The sequence below is a fragment of the Mastacembelus armatus genome, chromosome 9 (genome assembly GCF_900324485.2).
Source record: "Mastacembelus armatus chromosome 9, fMasArm1.2, whole genome shotgun sequence".
NCBI classification, from domain to species: domain Eukaryota; kingdom Metazoa; phylum Chordata; class Actinopteri; order Synbranchiformes; family Mastacembelidae; genus Mastacembelus; species Mastacembelus armatus.
Genome location: NC_046641.1, coordinates 4,708,298 through 4,724,657, shown reverse-complemented (window position 1 = coordinate 4,724,657; position 16,360 = coordinate 4,708,298). Strand labels below are relative to the sequence as shown.

Genomic DNA, 16,360 nt, shown 5'->3' with positions numbered 1-16,360 from the left:
TTTATGTTCTACAATATCTGCTCAGTTGCACATTTCTATTGCTGTTATATAGTAAGTTTTTAAGAGGGCACGCCGTTGAATTTTACGCAATATGTTCAGTTTACGAGTCACAAACAAAACGAATCAGCCTGTGAAAAGAGCTGTAAGATTTCTCTGGCTTCATTTGCTTTCTGTTAACAAGGCAGAGCTCGCAAAACATAGTAGTGTAAAAACAAAAACCGCTCTTCAATCTTTCATGGGAATGAGGTATTACACTTAAAGATCCTCTCCAGGCGTGTTTGAAGATAGATAAAAATACTCTGGTTTAATTAATAAGAAAACATTAAAAAAATTCAATGCCTTCGTTAGAAATTGTAAAATTAATACGCAAACTATTCATTTCAAAAGTGTAAATGCTCCTACCACACTGAAAAGTCCACACTTCACAGTGGCTTTCACAGTAGATGTGTCACAACATCTGCACACCTTAAAGTCAGATTAATGGCAAGCACAGAGAAAATGTGAAATAATAGTGACAATCAAAACACAGTTTTTAAATGCAAGGGACTTTATGAAGAAAACATTTTGTGATATGGCTGTTTTTACTAAAAGATCTCAATACTTTTTCCACCAGTGTTTATGACAGATTTGGCCTCATCTGTCATGGCTGAACAAAGTAGTAATTTATGTTTTGAGAACAAATAATAAACATATATCTTCAAGCTGTGCAAATCCCAGATGCTGTCATCCTGAGTAGACAGACCACAGAAACATATATTTTAAGGAAATCGGATTATTGATCTATTCATCATAGATTTAAAAAATGAATAAAATACAGTGGAAAATATAAAAGTTACATTTGATTAAGAGCTTAGTCTGGAAAGAGATCAAAGCCTCTAAACAACTGATTATTTGTATTCTTACAATAGTGTCGCTCAGTGCTCAGTAATACTAATGTTGTTGTGTTAATACTCTATTAATCTCTTGCTCGGCATTTTCCCTGTCTGTTCTGTTCCACAGAGGGAGCAGATCTACCGCAGATCTAGTGCCTTGCTCACTAACAGCAGCAAAGCTGCTGAGCCCCTAGTCTAACAAAGGTCTATGTAACCGCCAGGCCATTTAGCTGGGGGAGCCCGTAAAAGGGGGACCTCTGATTGTGTCTCGGGTCAGACCACAGGTTGCGAAGCACTTTGCTAAAACAGACCTTCACTTTCCACATAATGAAATGCTCCTAATCGAGGGATGTAAAGGCTGCTGCAGGGCCCCCGCCTGTGTCGAGGCCCTTGTTCGTAAAAGCTAATGGGGGGTAGACCTGTCTGTGTGCCTTTTTTAAATCCTCCCAGGTCCCTGCTGTGGTGCGTACTGCAGAAGTAGGCTGGGGGCGCACACACGCTGCAGCGCCACGCACCACACACACACTCGCATCACTTCCAGTGGAGACTGGCACAGAGACGCAGCGCCACGACCACTCCGATATGACTGTTTGGCACGGACTGCTGAAACTTCTGCGCAGAGAGACAGAGGGGCGGATAGAGTCATCCAGCTCGTCCCAGATAGGGGATTAGATCCACGCTCTTTTCTTTCTTTCCTTTTTTCCTCCCATTTTCTCCTCCTCCTCCTCCTCTGGTTTCGTGTTACAAAGCCTTGGGAGGGAGTTGCGCGGAGAGCCAGTTCCTCTGTGTAGAAACTGAATGACAGGATCATATGGCTTGATTTGCCTTATAGTCCAAACATTTAGAAAATAGTGGGAACAAGAAGAGAGAAGAAAGAAACCGTCGGTGTATTCACCACAAATTGATGAGAATGTGGAATAATTTATAACTCAAATTCAAAAACAAATCCGAGATAACGGAGAGAGAGGGGGAAACGGATACTGGATCTGTCGTCAGAGAAGGACGGAGAGGAAAGCGCAGGACGCGGTGCCTGTAATCATCACCACCATCACCGTAATCATAAGGTAAGTTTGTAGCCGTCATTTAACGCCGTGCTGGTTGCAGTGCTGTGGGGTGGCCGGGTTCAAAGTAGGCGAAGGAAACAGAGGTAGAAAACATCCTGATCCTCCGAGTCTCCGGGTCTCCAACTGTTGCCATGAAGCCCCTTTTCTTGGAAACAAGACGCTCGGTGATACAATGCGTGGTCTCAACAGGACATGTAGGTCCTGTGCGTTGTCTGTTTGGGGCTCAATGTGATGCAACTTTATCTCCATTTCGCGCAGTGTAAACACAGCGCACTGCGGCCAGGGGCAGCTGGAAGGGAATCAATTCACTGTAGTCTGTGTTTCTCCACTGTGAATCACCGTCCACTTCTGCAGCTGCACTGATCTACTGTTTACTGAGGACATGTCGGAATTATTACTGCGAGCCAAAGAGAAATCACTTAGTATTTTCCTATTTGTCTGTACCACTTCGAGGTCTGAAGTGTGTGTGGTGCCTTACAATGAACTTTCTTTGCCTGATAGTGTTTTGAATCTTCTGTGGCAGCAAAATAATATTCCTGACACACTTCGTGACTACACTTTTGTCTGTCTGTAGAGAGAAGGAGAAAAATAAGAAATGTTAATAGTTCATTTACATAGAGCAGTGCCATGTTTGACAGCCCCCTTTTCCTTCCAGCACCATAAAAGCAGTGAGCCCCCCGACGTGTTGCCTCTATTTCAGCTGACACTCAGAAATGAAGCTCTTATGGTGACAGTAATCCACTGACTTGAAACAGACACTTCAGACAGAGTGCTTTCCTCCTTATTCCTCTCCTGATTTTTCTGCCTTAATGAAGTAAGTATTAGCTTCAGTTGAGTGATTATTGTAATTACTGAGGTGGAGGAGGGGGCAGGGTTCACACTGGACAGTGAGCAAGGGTTTGTGTAAAAAGGTGGTGGTTTAAGATGAGGAGGAGTGGGGGAAGGGTCTGCCACTTTTTTCCTTTTCTTCTTTTTTTTTTTTTGTTGTTTTTACAAGCTGGATGGTGCCAGTGCCAGTTAACTAACAGACAGTGTAGAGGGAGTATGCCTCTACAAATAAAGACAGTAAGGGTTGTGGGTGAAGTTAGTGGAGTCATGTTATTGCCTTGTGGGATGGAGGGGGTAGGGAGGATAACTTTATATATATGTGTGTGTGTGTGTGTGTGTGTGTGTGTGTGTGTGTGTGAGGATCCACATTCTGCTGAGATACAGATCTTTGAGTAATATTCTCAGAAAGTTTGTCATAGGATTTCTTTTTCATAAGGTCGGTGAGCAAGTGGTTGGGAACGTGTGCGTGTCATTTGCAAAGATTAATGAAAGTAATATAGTGGTACAATTCAGTGTTAGCACTGTGCGGCATTGGCATTTGCAGTGCATGGGGATGTAGCAGAGGATAATCCCACCAAAATTCACTTTACTTACCTTTTAATTTGTCAAATCAAGTTCCGAGACCTCTAAGAATACACAAAATTCCTGCTATAAATACACAGAGCAGATTATACAAGCCTGAAGCAGGTCACAAGGCGATATGTTTGAAAAGCTATTTGGTTGTTTGAAGGGTTCCTTCTGTCATCTGCATTATTCCTAGTCTGGAAAAAAAAAGCCTTGGAAATCCTGTTTTATCCAGGACACACACACACACACACACACTGCAGCCCTCTGGCCCCAGATGTTAATGCCTCCATTGAGAGAGCCACAGGACTCCTGCAGACTCGATCTCTTCATTGTCGGACAGACAATGGACTCCACATCCTGACGGCCAACCTCCTTCCCATCTTCCCTTCCACAGTGCTCATGCTCCCACACACACACATCAGGAAACATCACAGGCAGGCGGACAATGCTTCATGCATACATGCAGACAGACATCATTTTACAGCTGGGGTCAGGCACAGGTGAGTGCAGGTTCACATACGCTAAATTATGTGGCTAGACTTTCTTTGTTAACATTCTGCTGTGAGTATAATTTGACAGAAAACTTGTGGCTGTTATTACAGCGTGTATGTTTTTATATCGCTGATGTCCCTGCCAGGATTTGTGTTCCAGATTTTTGTCTTGCTGGGGTTCATAATCCTGCAAGTAGCAATTATTTTTATTGTTCTCAATCATTTTAATGAATTGTTTTGAATATATATATGTTCAGACATTTTTTAAAAATTGCCCATGAAAGTTTCCTAGGCCCCAGAGTACATCTTCAAAACTTATTTTGATTGAATCACAATCTTAAAACCAACAATATTAAATTTAGTGACTCAAATGATTAACCAATTTGCTAAATAGTTTCAGACACTCTCCACTCAACCATTTGCTTCAGCTCCTGTTTACAGTCTGCCAGTGTGTGTTTATCCGTCTTGGTGTGTATATATGTGAAATAAACTGTGTGCTTTGACACCAAACGGCCAACGTTGCGTCATAGCTATTACAGCGTCACTGCACCAGATGTCTCCTGTCTTCTGTGTGTGTGTGTGTGTGTTTAATTGTCATCTCTGTGTCACATGCATCACGTCAATGCAACAGATCCTGCAGCCCACATGGCAAGCAGCTGAATGCACAATAAACTCCCGTGATAACGGGATGATTTCTGATTATGTAACTGAAAGGCATCACATACAGGAACACGTACACAGACTGTTGAGCCTGTGTTCACGCTGGATAGGGTGTCGTGCAAGCGTATGGATCCGAATTTGCTGACCATAATGTGTTGTTGATGGTAGGAGAGGGTTGTTTTTTTTCCACATCCTCTGCTGAGCACCAGTTGATGTACTTGCTTCCTACACGAGGCGTTTTTTTTTTTTTTTTCAAAACATCCTTTTCATCCCACCAACAATTTAATCTTTGTTTTTTGCTGTGTGTTCACATCTCCAGGCATGCACTCTGTATTCTGATGCTGCACGAACAGAACTGCCCCAACTTCACTGCTTCACTGTGTGCGTGTGTCTGAATATGTGTTTGTGCTGAACAGAGATATGGTTCATGGCAGGCCAGATGCAAGGTCTGGAGAGCAGAAGCAGATGGGCCGAGCATGTGTGTGTGTGAGTCCATGTGAGTGTGTGTGCTGGAGGGGAACAGCAGGAGGCAGGGCTGGGCTGGACAGGCTGATGTTTAGCGGAGAAGGAAGGGAAGAGGCTTGTTTTCAAGAACATCATGGTAAATGGGCTTTGGCAGGGGGCAGGGTCAAAGTGATATAAAAGTTATGGCTTCATTTATGTTTTTAGGTCTTATCAAAAATAAGATCAAAACCCACAAACCTTGTTCTTTCTCTGAATCGGACGTTACTTCATGTCTTTCCTCCGACCCGGGAAATGTTTCTCTTCACCTTTCCTAAAGATGATAAGTGTTGTCAGAGGCTCTTTTTTTGGCTGTTTTTTTGATGTTTCTGTCTTTCCACTACCAGCTTTTGCAGCAGTATCTTTAAAAGAAGGACAGCACCTTCTACTTCTTATGTCAACGAAAGCAGTCATTCCTCGTGCTGTCAATCAATCTGGATGGTAATTTGAGAAAGAGAAATGCACTACGAAATGGAAAACACCACCAAATAGAAAAATGCTGCAAGCCAGCTGCAATGCAAAGAAACAGAGTTACACACTACTTTCTTTGAGACACAAAAAACTGATGAACATGCAAGTATTTAAGTGTCAGGTGTTTCCAGGAAACATTTAGTTGTGTTGCATTTTCATACTATGTACACTACTACATCTGACTGAAATGAGTCTACACTATATATCGTAACTGTCTTAATACACTGTTTTGTAGTTCGCATGTAAAAATTGACAGGTTTGAGAACTTTGTGATAGAGTTGGCACTTCAGACACTTTCCAGGTATTTAATAGTATTTTCCTTCCAAATCTTCCTGAAACTGTCTCACTTGCAAGTTATTGTAATTTTAATCACCTCCTTTCACTGTTTGCATTGCATTGTGGGACAATGCATTATATCAGAAAATAGAGACTTTTTTAGTACGCAGGTTGAATAATATTTGTTGCTTTTCTAGTATGAACACAAAACATATTAAAATCCTGCTGTAGTATTGGATTGACTTATGACTTTCTATGTTCCATTATGTTTTATTTGTTGTTTATGCTGTGAGTCTGTTGCAAAATCTGTGAACGTTTTCCAATTTGCATGTGTTGCATTTTTAAGAAAATGCCATATTTGTTATTGTGTGAAGATGTTTTATTTGTGTGCTTGCAGTGCATTGAGCTCTGCTGGCTCTTTTGTTTACAGAAACGCTTCTAATGTCCTCAAGTTGATGTGGCTATAATTTATTGATATTAAAATGCTGCATAAGGCACTATTAATATAGAACACCAACTGTGCATAAGCTTGAAGTGCACACTGCACACACATGCAGAAACACCAGATTCACACTCCAGCCCCCTCTCAGAGGCTTTAAGGCCTGTTGGGAAGTTTTTCCGTCAGGCACTGAAGATGGATCCAGAGGGTTTTGGCAGGGGCTGTGATTGCAGTTGTTCCGAGACGAGAAGCTCTTGCTCCTCTGCAACTTAGTCTTCCCTTTGAGCTCTCTTGCTCTCATCCTCTGTCTCACTCACTCACTCCACATCTTTTTTTCCTCTTCGTCTATCTCATTTGTTTCGGCTCAAATTGAGCAGTGTAATGAGGTCATTTTTGCATTGCCAAGGTGTAAGCACTTACCACTTATATACTGTAGCTCAACTTCAATTAAACATACAAGTACATCACCAGTGTATTGTGAATAAAAACTATGCAAGGATGAAGGAAAATAGCATTATCCTTCTGGTGGCTAATAATAGTGCTAGTACTGTGTGTGCCCTGGGAACAGCCATTATGGATTTTTCTCTCAATTCAATTCAGTTAAATGAAATGATGTCTTATCGACATTATTTTTAAAAAAAATTAACATTTTTGCCAAAAAATGCAATATTCTAGAACACAAAACAGTGATAAATATTTGTCACTTTCTATAAATGATGCAGGTCTCCTTTGGGGCAATCAATAAATAAATAAGGCCTGAGGGGGAGAAGGGTTTCCAGGAAAGTCAGAGTGGTGCAAAATTCAATATGGTGCATACTGAGAGCAAAACTGCACAGCAACTATAGCTGGATGCACCAAGCTCTTGAAATGTGGATGTTTTGTTTATGAAAGCTTTTCATTCTGACCTGCAATTTCCGCTGTCGGGCTGATCAGTGTAATTGTGAAAGTGTCAGAATGCAGTGGTGAGAGACATCACCCAAATCTAATTACTGTTGTCTGAAACAAACAAACAGATAATCCATCCCCACCATGACATAAATGTTTGTGATTTTCTTTAGAACAACAAACTTTCTGTCTGCGTTTATGAATCTCACTCGGAGAGCTGGAGGCCTTTAGTAGAGTTTTGGTGAGCTGCTCGGGGTGGCTCCGGTCCTCTGCATTATTTATGAGTGGCAGAATGGAGGTGGAGAGCCCCGACCTGCTTGTTTGTTGCCAGCTGACGACTATTGGCCATCTGCTGCCCACTCTTTCTTACTCTCTTTCTTTCTCTCAATCTCTACCTCTCTCTTGCTATCTCCTGCTTTTCTGCTCTGGTCTCTGTGTGCTCATCTGTCTGTTAAATGAATAACCTGGTTTCCATTTTTTTTTTTTTTGTACAGCAGGGTGTACAAAATCTGAAAAGTTAGGATTCTTTAGTTGTTATAAATCAGTAAAAGCAACGTCTTATAAAGAGGTGACACCAGTATTTCAACAAATATTAGCACTTTTTAATTATATTGAGTAACTGTGATTTAGTTTATGTTATTGTTTAGTCATTCTTAGAATTAATCAGGGCGTGCTCATTAGATCATGATGTTAGCTTAGCATAAATACTGAAAGGAGGAGGGAAATGCTACCTGCTAGGAGTCCTCGCTTTCATGGAGTCCTCGCTAGACACAACCTCAAGTCAGAGATGGGGACTCGAGTCCGTGACTTAGACTTGAGTCGCACTGGACTTATTTTATTTTAGTGCATTAATGTTAATTTATGATAAACAGTGTGTTTATTTGTTTTTTTCTTCTTCTGGTAAATAAGTGGCAGAATAGATGCAGCCAAGGTGTATTGCTGCCCTCTATTGGTAGTTAGCACAACCCATTCATGCCTTGCCACAGGTGATTGGAAACTGCGGTAAATTGAATTAGTGCCATGAACATGGCCAACGTCCTGGCCAGTTTGTTATCAGATGTGGTTATTATGACTTCATCCAAAGCCTAAACAAGCGACAACATGCAGGGTGTTCAGTATAAAAAGACACTGGATCAACCACATCTGATTTTAACAGGCACCTCAAAATGCACCTGAACAGGTCAGTCGACACTTGGTTTAGCTCAGTGTTAGCTTGTTACTAACTTTAAGAGCTTTGCCATCTACACAGCATGCAACAAGCATTCCTCATTGCATCCTTGAGACTTGACTTGCAGGGACTTTTGTGCTAAGCTAAACTAAACAGATGGTGGATGTAGCCTCAGATCTGAAATAATTTATTAATCAGTCAGTGACTTGAATATTTAAAAAAATAGATGTCAGTTATTTAAGCAGTTTCAGTGGTTTGAATGTCTTGGTCACCATAAAAACAGACAATATCAGACACCCATGAGATTTATAGACACAATTAATTAATTATTTAGCAAATAGGCTGTCACACTGTTTCTTTAAACAATACATATTTGTGTTAATTAGCAAACTTTAAAATGTGTTATCATGCAGAGTGCAGCTAACCAGATCTCCCCCAGCAGTATGTTTAACAGAGTACCAAGAGTGGTACTGATGATCTCATCTGACTCTTGGCACAAAAGCAAACAAGCTTATTTCCCAGAATGTTAAACTATGTTTTTAATAAGTTGTCACAGACTTAATGTAATTTTTACTACAAAATCCTTCTAAATTTTAGTCTCTACATTTGAACAGCACCATCCATCTATGTATAGTATTTTTGGCTATACAGTCTTGTTTTTCAAAGACTCAGGGAGAGAAATCTTCAGTATATTTGTTATTGGACAGGACTCATTTTTCCTTTTTCATTCTCCTTCCTGAGTCTGTCCCTGCCTGGCTGTGGTTGAAATTATAAAGCTGGACTGGGAAGTGATAGTAATATCCTTGGCCAAAAACCCTGTCAGCAGGCCAACTGGGTTTCGGGGGCACCACGTAACATATTTAGTATGTTTTCTGGGGCCCTCGATGAGCCTGTTCATCAGCTGCTTGTTGTTTTGTTTGCTCCGACTCAGCAGATGTTTTCTGGCTCAGTTGTCCACGCTGTGTTTTGTGTACAGAGGACCACTGGAATTGTTCTCTTTTTGTTATTCTGGTTTTAGTGACACGTCAAAGCTGTTGGGCCCCAGTGTGAATGTGAAGGTTCCTATTGTTTACTGTCAGAGGCAATATTGCTCTGTGCTATTGCTTGTGTATATATGTACTTTGCATACTATGCCTATGCATATTCAGCACTTGCTTCTTGCTGTTTTCCGGCATTGTTTCATGAATACTGTATGCAAATGTGTATGGGGTAGCAGCAAAAGATAGTGAAAAATATGGGAGCATGGAGTGGATATCTGGGATTGTGTTCAGTAATGTGTGAGTGAACAATGATGCAGAGGTAATGGGCACTGGGGCATGTGGAGGGAGGGGGGTGGCAAAGGAAAGTGGGCCCCTACCCTCCTCTTCCTGGTGCTAACCAGAGCATGGTAGTTTGTTTTTATGACAGCCTTTTTTTGGCATTGTTCTGGTCTGTTAGAGCTCACTCTCCCCACCGTGGGACTGACTGTTAGTTGGCAGGAAGTGTCGGGGCTGCACAGCTTGAACACACACACACAAACAGTATTGGAGACTCTAGCACACACAGCCCCTCTGAAGCTCTTGCCCCACACTCCCACATAAAGTTTTGAAAATACAATAAAAAGTTGCCCTACGGCTTGCAGGTTGGTAAGCTGCAGCTTATCCAGGAAGAAGCTGTAGCCAGGTTAATGGTCTCTCTCCAGGACAGGCACTACAGAGAGGCCTGTGCAGGCTTATCAGCAGCAGGAGGGCCCCTACATGGCTGCTCTCTTAAAGCTCCACTGAGCTAGTGTGAGGAAGTAGCTAAGCTTCCATGGCTGTTAGTAAACCGAGAGCTACCCTGCTTATTTCCTGCTGTGTTTGTCTAATGCCTGTAGGAAAATCAAAGTTAGTCATTAGCCCCTCCTAAAGGAAAATATAGATGTTTACCCAGTGTAGCACCTCTAATTGGAAATTCAAAGTTAACTTACCGTCACACTTCCTAATGGAAACTCAGCCTGTTAGGCCTTTCTATGAAGTCAGTGTTACCCTTTATTGTTAAAAATCAATGGTAGACCAATGTGACTTCTACTAAAAAGTAAGTTCTTTTTAATAGCATGGGGCTTTTTTGGCAAGTGTGAAGAGGATGGCAGACAATGTGTGAAACACTATTCTCAACAGCTGTGCTGTAGTTCTTTTCCTTAATTGGAGATGTCTCAGTACCGAGCTTACATGATTTGTTGAAAATGATTTAAAGTGCTATGAAGAAGAGTGAGATGTCTTGCCCCCTGACTGACTAATCAGATTTTGCCTCATGGATCCCAGTATGATGACTCCAGTGTGATCTGTGCCCATGACTCACTGCTCCTTTTCTTCATCTGTAGCGAGGGAGGAACTGATACAGTTGCTGCTGCTGCTGCAGCAGTGAGGTAACCTGCCACTTTGTTGTTTATGCGGGATTTGTTACAGCCCCTTCTTGCTTTGAATGAGAAGTAAATCCAGTCTGTACAATATCATGAATACATATTCCTACTGTTTGTTTTTGTTAATTATACCACCTACTCAGCTGCTTTCCATATTGCCTGTGACAGATGAAATAAGATCGTGCAGACAAGAATTATACAGTAAGTACTAAATGTAATGATGAGATCACACAGACATGTAGCTAAATATTAGAACCTAGTATGGAAGGCATCATTATACCTGGTAGAAAGTGCTATAGTGTGTATTGTAGTGATGGCTTCATGGTAAAAATAAAGCAATGATTTACTTCACTTCCCCTTGCACCCATAGTCCACCTGCACACTAGGATCTGCCCAGTACCAACAGAGCCTTCTACTCAGGCAACCAAGTAGATCCACTGCAGCAGCTGGGGGGATTAACCCTTTGATGAACAGCCAATTAGTTGTCTGCTTAAACAAAAATAAATTCATAATTTTTTTATTGTTAGCCCTTTGCAGTGAATTTGGACAACTTTTAGATTTCAATTTTATACCTCACCATAACTGGGTTGTTTTTAATTATCATCATACACAGTAAATAGTACTGGGAGGTTATGAAGGTTTTACATAGTACTGGCTCCCCATGGGTAGTGCAGTGGAAAAAATTAAAAGTTAAAAGTGCTTTACCCAGGGGTACCTTAACAGTTTTGTGAGTTTAAAGTTGGATTAGGGTTGGACTTTAAGAAGTTAGGACCTGTGCCCATTGTGACCGCAGCTATACTGTTGTGTTTCCTCCTGCCAATGATTGTAAAGACAACATTAAGGAAGTTTAAGGTGCAGTAATCTTCAGCTTCCATTAACTACTGGAAATACCTGCATCAATAATCAACCAAGGTAAAAAGAAGTTATTTGATTGTAGATCTAGTTGTTTAAGAATCTGTTACTCCATATCATGAACACTGAGTGGGCTATAATTAAAGCACAGTACAGTGCACTTATCGTCTTGCGTTGCCTTGATGCTTTCAACTCTCAAATGTGGCACTAAACTATAAACAAATATCTGCACTGTTAGTATCAGTATTTTTTATAAATTACCTCCAGGTTTTCAATTGAAATATCATTACTACCTCACCAGTTCTCCTGGTTATGAATGCTAGCACTGATTAGCACCGTTGTTAGCCTCACCGCTTGTCCAGCAGCAGGAGCCCTTTGAGCCCAGCTGTATCAGCAGCTGCAGCTATAATACTCCTGTTGTTGAGGTGTTTTGGTCTGGGTTGTGGTATGGTGGTTGGGGGTAAATGAGTGAGACGGTGTTTGCCCCCTCACCCTCCCCTATCAGGCTGCAGGCTCACCTTTGACCTCCGGCTGACTGCAGCACCCTCCCCTCGCTGCTGTTTTCCAGTCCACCGCTCTCTGCATGATGTCCGCCTGTCTTAATAGAGGGATGGAAAGAAAGAAAAACATGGAATACCCAGTGGGTAGAGACCATAATATGATGTAAAGTAGAGAGATAAAAGAGAAGAACAACAGACAAAAATAAATGGGTTGGCGAGAGGAAAAAATATGCGGGTTGCCAGATTGTGCACACCTAGAGAGAAACAGAGATTGGGAAGCCAAAAAAAGCCAGCTAGCCCAGACAACAGCCCTGAGAAACTGAGATAAGAGCTGACTAGCAGTCAACAATTATGCCATCAATTTCCAACCTGGCTTTTACCTTCTTTTCTCACATTCCCTTTCATTCTTTCTCCTCTTTTGCTTCACAACACTCACTCTTATTCTGTTTCCTCCCCTTTAGTCCCCACTGCTGTGCCCCCTGTGCATTTTTGTAATACATGTCTCAAAGAGCAGCCTGTTACACACACACAGACACTCACGTATATACAGATATACTCTATTACACTGACACAAGCACACACACATTCCTGCCTTCAAAGAACAGTCAAGCAATGTACACTGACTGTACTTAACCCCTTATTAACCCCCATATTATAATTTTATTGTACTTAGTACTTCTAGTCCACTACATTTATTATAAAAGTATTTCACTAAAAGTAGTAAGACACAAACACTTGACTAGCAGTCATGTTTATATATTGCTTACATGTCAATACAATAATATCACTGTGTAATATACTTTAAATATTTAAACATACTTTTCTTTTTTATTGAAGTTTGCAGGACTTTTATTTTTACATCACATTGTAGCCCTGTAAAAAACATCTATCCATCATCTACCACTTGTTCTGGAACATCCAGGGTTGCAGCGGTCTGGAGCTAGTCCCAGCTAACATTGGCAGAAGGCGGCACACCCTGGGAGGATCACGAGTCTATCACAGGGGTAACACATAGAGGCAGACAAACAGTCACACCAACCTTCATGTCTTTGGACTGTAGGAGGGAACCAGATTAGTTGGAGAAAACCCACATAGGCATAGAGAGAACATGTGGCTCCAGCATCAAATGGGATTTGAGCCTAGAACCTTTTAACCACCTCTTGCTGCCACTTGTAACAACCACGTATCTCTAAAACATCCAGTTCGCCAGAGCTAATAGCAGCCCCGTTTTAGATTCTGACAGTGCATTTTTTTTTAGATATGTTTAAACATTTTTTTAAAATGTAAACAATTAAGGGCAAAATACTTGTTCCACTTGTTCCATGAAAAGCTTAACCAAATCAAGCACATATCTGACATGTGTTGACTTGGCTTGGTTGTGTGCTTAGCAGAGATCATGGTTGGGACATAGATTTTTTCCAAATGTACACATTTGCGCACACACACACACATGCACACACACACCTTCTTCATATGCTCACACACAAACGCACACACTTAAACTCACACACTGTCTTCTCTCATACACATGGACCCGTGGCATATGGAAGAGTTTATGTCACTGTTTTTTTTCCCATCATACCTATTAAGCAAAGTTTTTTTTAGGAACCCCAGGTAGGGGAGAGAGGCAAACTCTTTATTATAATTTTTTCGCCTCAGGTTAGCTGCAGAAAATGTACACACACTCACAGAGGCATACACACACATACACTCAGCCCATCAAGAAATCAATAATACGTCTTCTTCAAAAACTCTGAAAAGTAATGGAAGGAGACAGTGAGGGAGAGAGAGACGGATGCTGCTGAACCCCAACACAACAGGCTTACTTGCTTTCTGTCTTGCTTTTCTGCTGATTGTGCTTTTTCTTCTTTTCTTTCTCACAGACAGACAGAGACAGACAGACAGACAGACAGACAGACAGTGACAGACAGACAGACAGACAGACAGATAGATAGATAGATAGATAGATAGACAGACAGAGATAGACAGACAGACAGACAGATAGACCGATAGATAGATAGATAGATAGATAGATAGATAGATAGACAGACAGACAGACAGATAGATAGATAGATAGATAGATAGATATAGATAGATAGATAGTGACAGACAGACAGATAGATAGATAGACAGACAGACAGACAGACAGACAGACAGACAGACAGACACAGACAGATAGATAGATAGATAGATGGATAGACGGATAGACAGACAGACAGACAGATAGATAGATAGACAGACAGACAGATAGATAGACAGATAGATGGATAGACAGACAGTGACAGACAGACAGACAGACAGACAGACAGACAGACAGACAGATAGATAGACAGACAGTGACAGACAGACAGATAGACAGATAGATAGACAGACAGTGACAGACAGACAGACAGATAGATGGATAGACGGATAGACAGACAGACAGACAGATAGATAGACAGACAGGCAGGCAGACAGACAGATAGATAGATAGATAGATAGATAGAAATAATGGGAGAAAAAATATGGTTAAGTAGGAAAAGCAAGAGGAGTCTGTTGAATTGAAGCAACTGAGTTTAATTACCTCCCCTATTTAAAATTCATTGTCCATCCATCCCCCACCCATCCGTCCCTCTGTCCTTCCGTCCCTCCATCCATCCTATAGTTTCATATCTCTGCGGCTGAACAGCTCTGATTTGTGTACCAGGATTAAATTCCTCAAATTTGTCTTTCACTCCCTGTGGGAGAGGGCCGTGCTTTTTAATTAATTGATTTTGAAATTAAGTTAGCTGCAGTGTGAGTGTGTGTGTATGGGTGTGTGTCTTTCTCGTTTTCAACGCTTAGCTGTGTAACGGAGGGGTGGGCTTGTGTGCCTGTATTTGTGTCTGTGCCTTTGTGATTATCAATTCCCAGTGAAGCCAGAGAGGATGATGATGCTATAGCTAAATCAGAAGTGTAAAAGGACATGTGAGGTTTTGCAAATGGTTATTTATGTGCCACTAACAGATCCTGACCAAGAAGCAATCCAACACATGATCTGTCTATCAAACCCCAAGTGCCATTTGGATTGTTTGGTTTTAATATGAAATGGGGAAATAAGGCAATGAACAGTGAGTGAGGAAACGCATTTGCCCTAGTCAGTGCTTAGTGTGAACGTGTTGGCTCGTAATGATACAGGAGGTCGTAAGGCTCCACAGACAAGCCTGCCACCTTTTGCTTTATTCTGATATTTTAAAAATTTCATCCAATGTCGATATAGACACATTAGAAGGTTTATGAAATGGCTACACTGAAGTGCAGGAACCTCATGATGTAGATACACACCATGGAGCTTTGTCTAATATTTGGAACACACACAGTTAGTGCCGTGGGATTACTGGTGATGTGAATAGATACAGACCTGACAAATAACACTGAGCTCCTGTGATAAATGGTAATCAGAGCTTAGACGAAAAACGCTTGGTTCAGTGTAATTACATACTTCTGCATCTCTTCACCAAACCACTTCACCTGCATGCCTCTGTCTTTTTTCCCAAAACAATACTGTTTTGCTAAACAGCGCAACTCCTCCACTTCTTTTTTAAATCTAGTTGCTAAAGGCTCATTAATTAATAATGTATGTTCTTTATTTTTCCAGCAGGCCACACTCATGAAGTTTTAACTTTAAATAGAATCCCCTAAAAGCAGGTACAGGAAATATCTATTTCTACTTAAACAGTAGTCAACAGCCAGCAGTAGTTATCATAATAAGCATAATAAGCTTAGTGCGGTAAGTGACCGAGACTGTATCGATTGTGTTTCAGTGCTATCTGGTTGATACATAATCTGTTGTAATTAATTGATTATTGTTGTTGTTGTTGTTGTTGTTGTTATTTTCCCTCTGTTATTCTAATATGTGAAAGGGAGGAAGGTTTTAGTGCTTTCAGAAGAAAACTATTAGCAGCTGGATAAATGTCTTTTGCCCCCAAACCTTATGAACTCCTGTGATATAAAATCATAGGCAGGCAGGTTATGGCCACTAAAATGTAAAGGGTGCACCAGGTGCACAAGGTGTGTGTGTGTTAAAATTCTTTCATAATTATCAACCTGTGTGAGGTTGTGCGAGGGCTTGGAGCGCTCCACTGAGCACTTTGTGTTTGTATGTGTGGATGATTTCTCTCTCATGCATCTGTGTGGACACTTTGTTACAAAGAGCTGCTGGGTTGTTGAATGCCTTCTGTATTATGTGGCGCACAAAACCGTCATCTCTAGCGCTGCATGCACCATCGCGGCGTGTTGCCTCAGCACGAGAGTATGAGGACTGTGTCGCTCATCGGCAGGCTGCTTTGTGCGGCGTAGCACTGGTGGTGGATCTGCTGCACGCTGTCAGGCCTACACCGTCTGTCGCACTGTGTGTTTTCTCTATAACTGTTTCTTTGTGTGTATGT

General features: G+C 41.4%; 1 protein-coding gene across 2 annotated transcripts in view; it reads left to right on the top strand.

The window, feature by feature from the left end:
• Nucleotides 1-1,423: 1,423 nt before the first annotated feature.
• sema4c (sema domain, immunoglobulin domain (Ig), transmembrane domain (TM) and short cytoplasmic domain, (semaphorin) 4C) overlaps nt 1,424-16,360 on the top strand; it is an 84,749-nt gene continuing 69,812 nt past the window's right edge. For both annotated transcript variants that reach the window (XM_026322014.2, XM_026322015.2), the window contains exon 1: nt 1,424-1,936. The gene's annotated coding sequence lies outside the window, so the exon portion shown is untranslated. The remainder of the gene's footprint in view (nt 1,937-16,360) is intronic.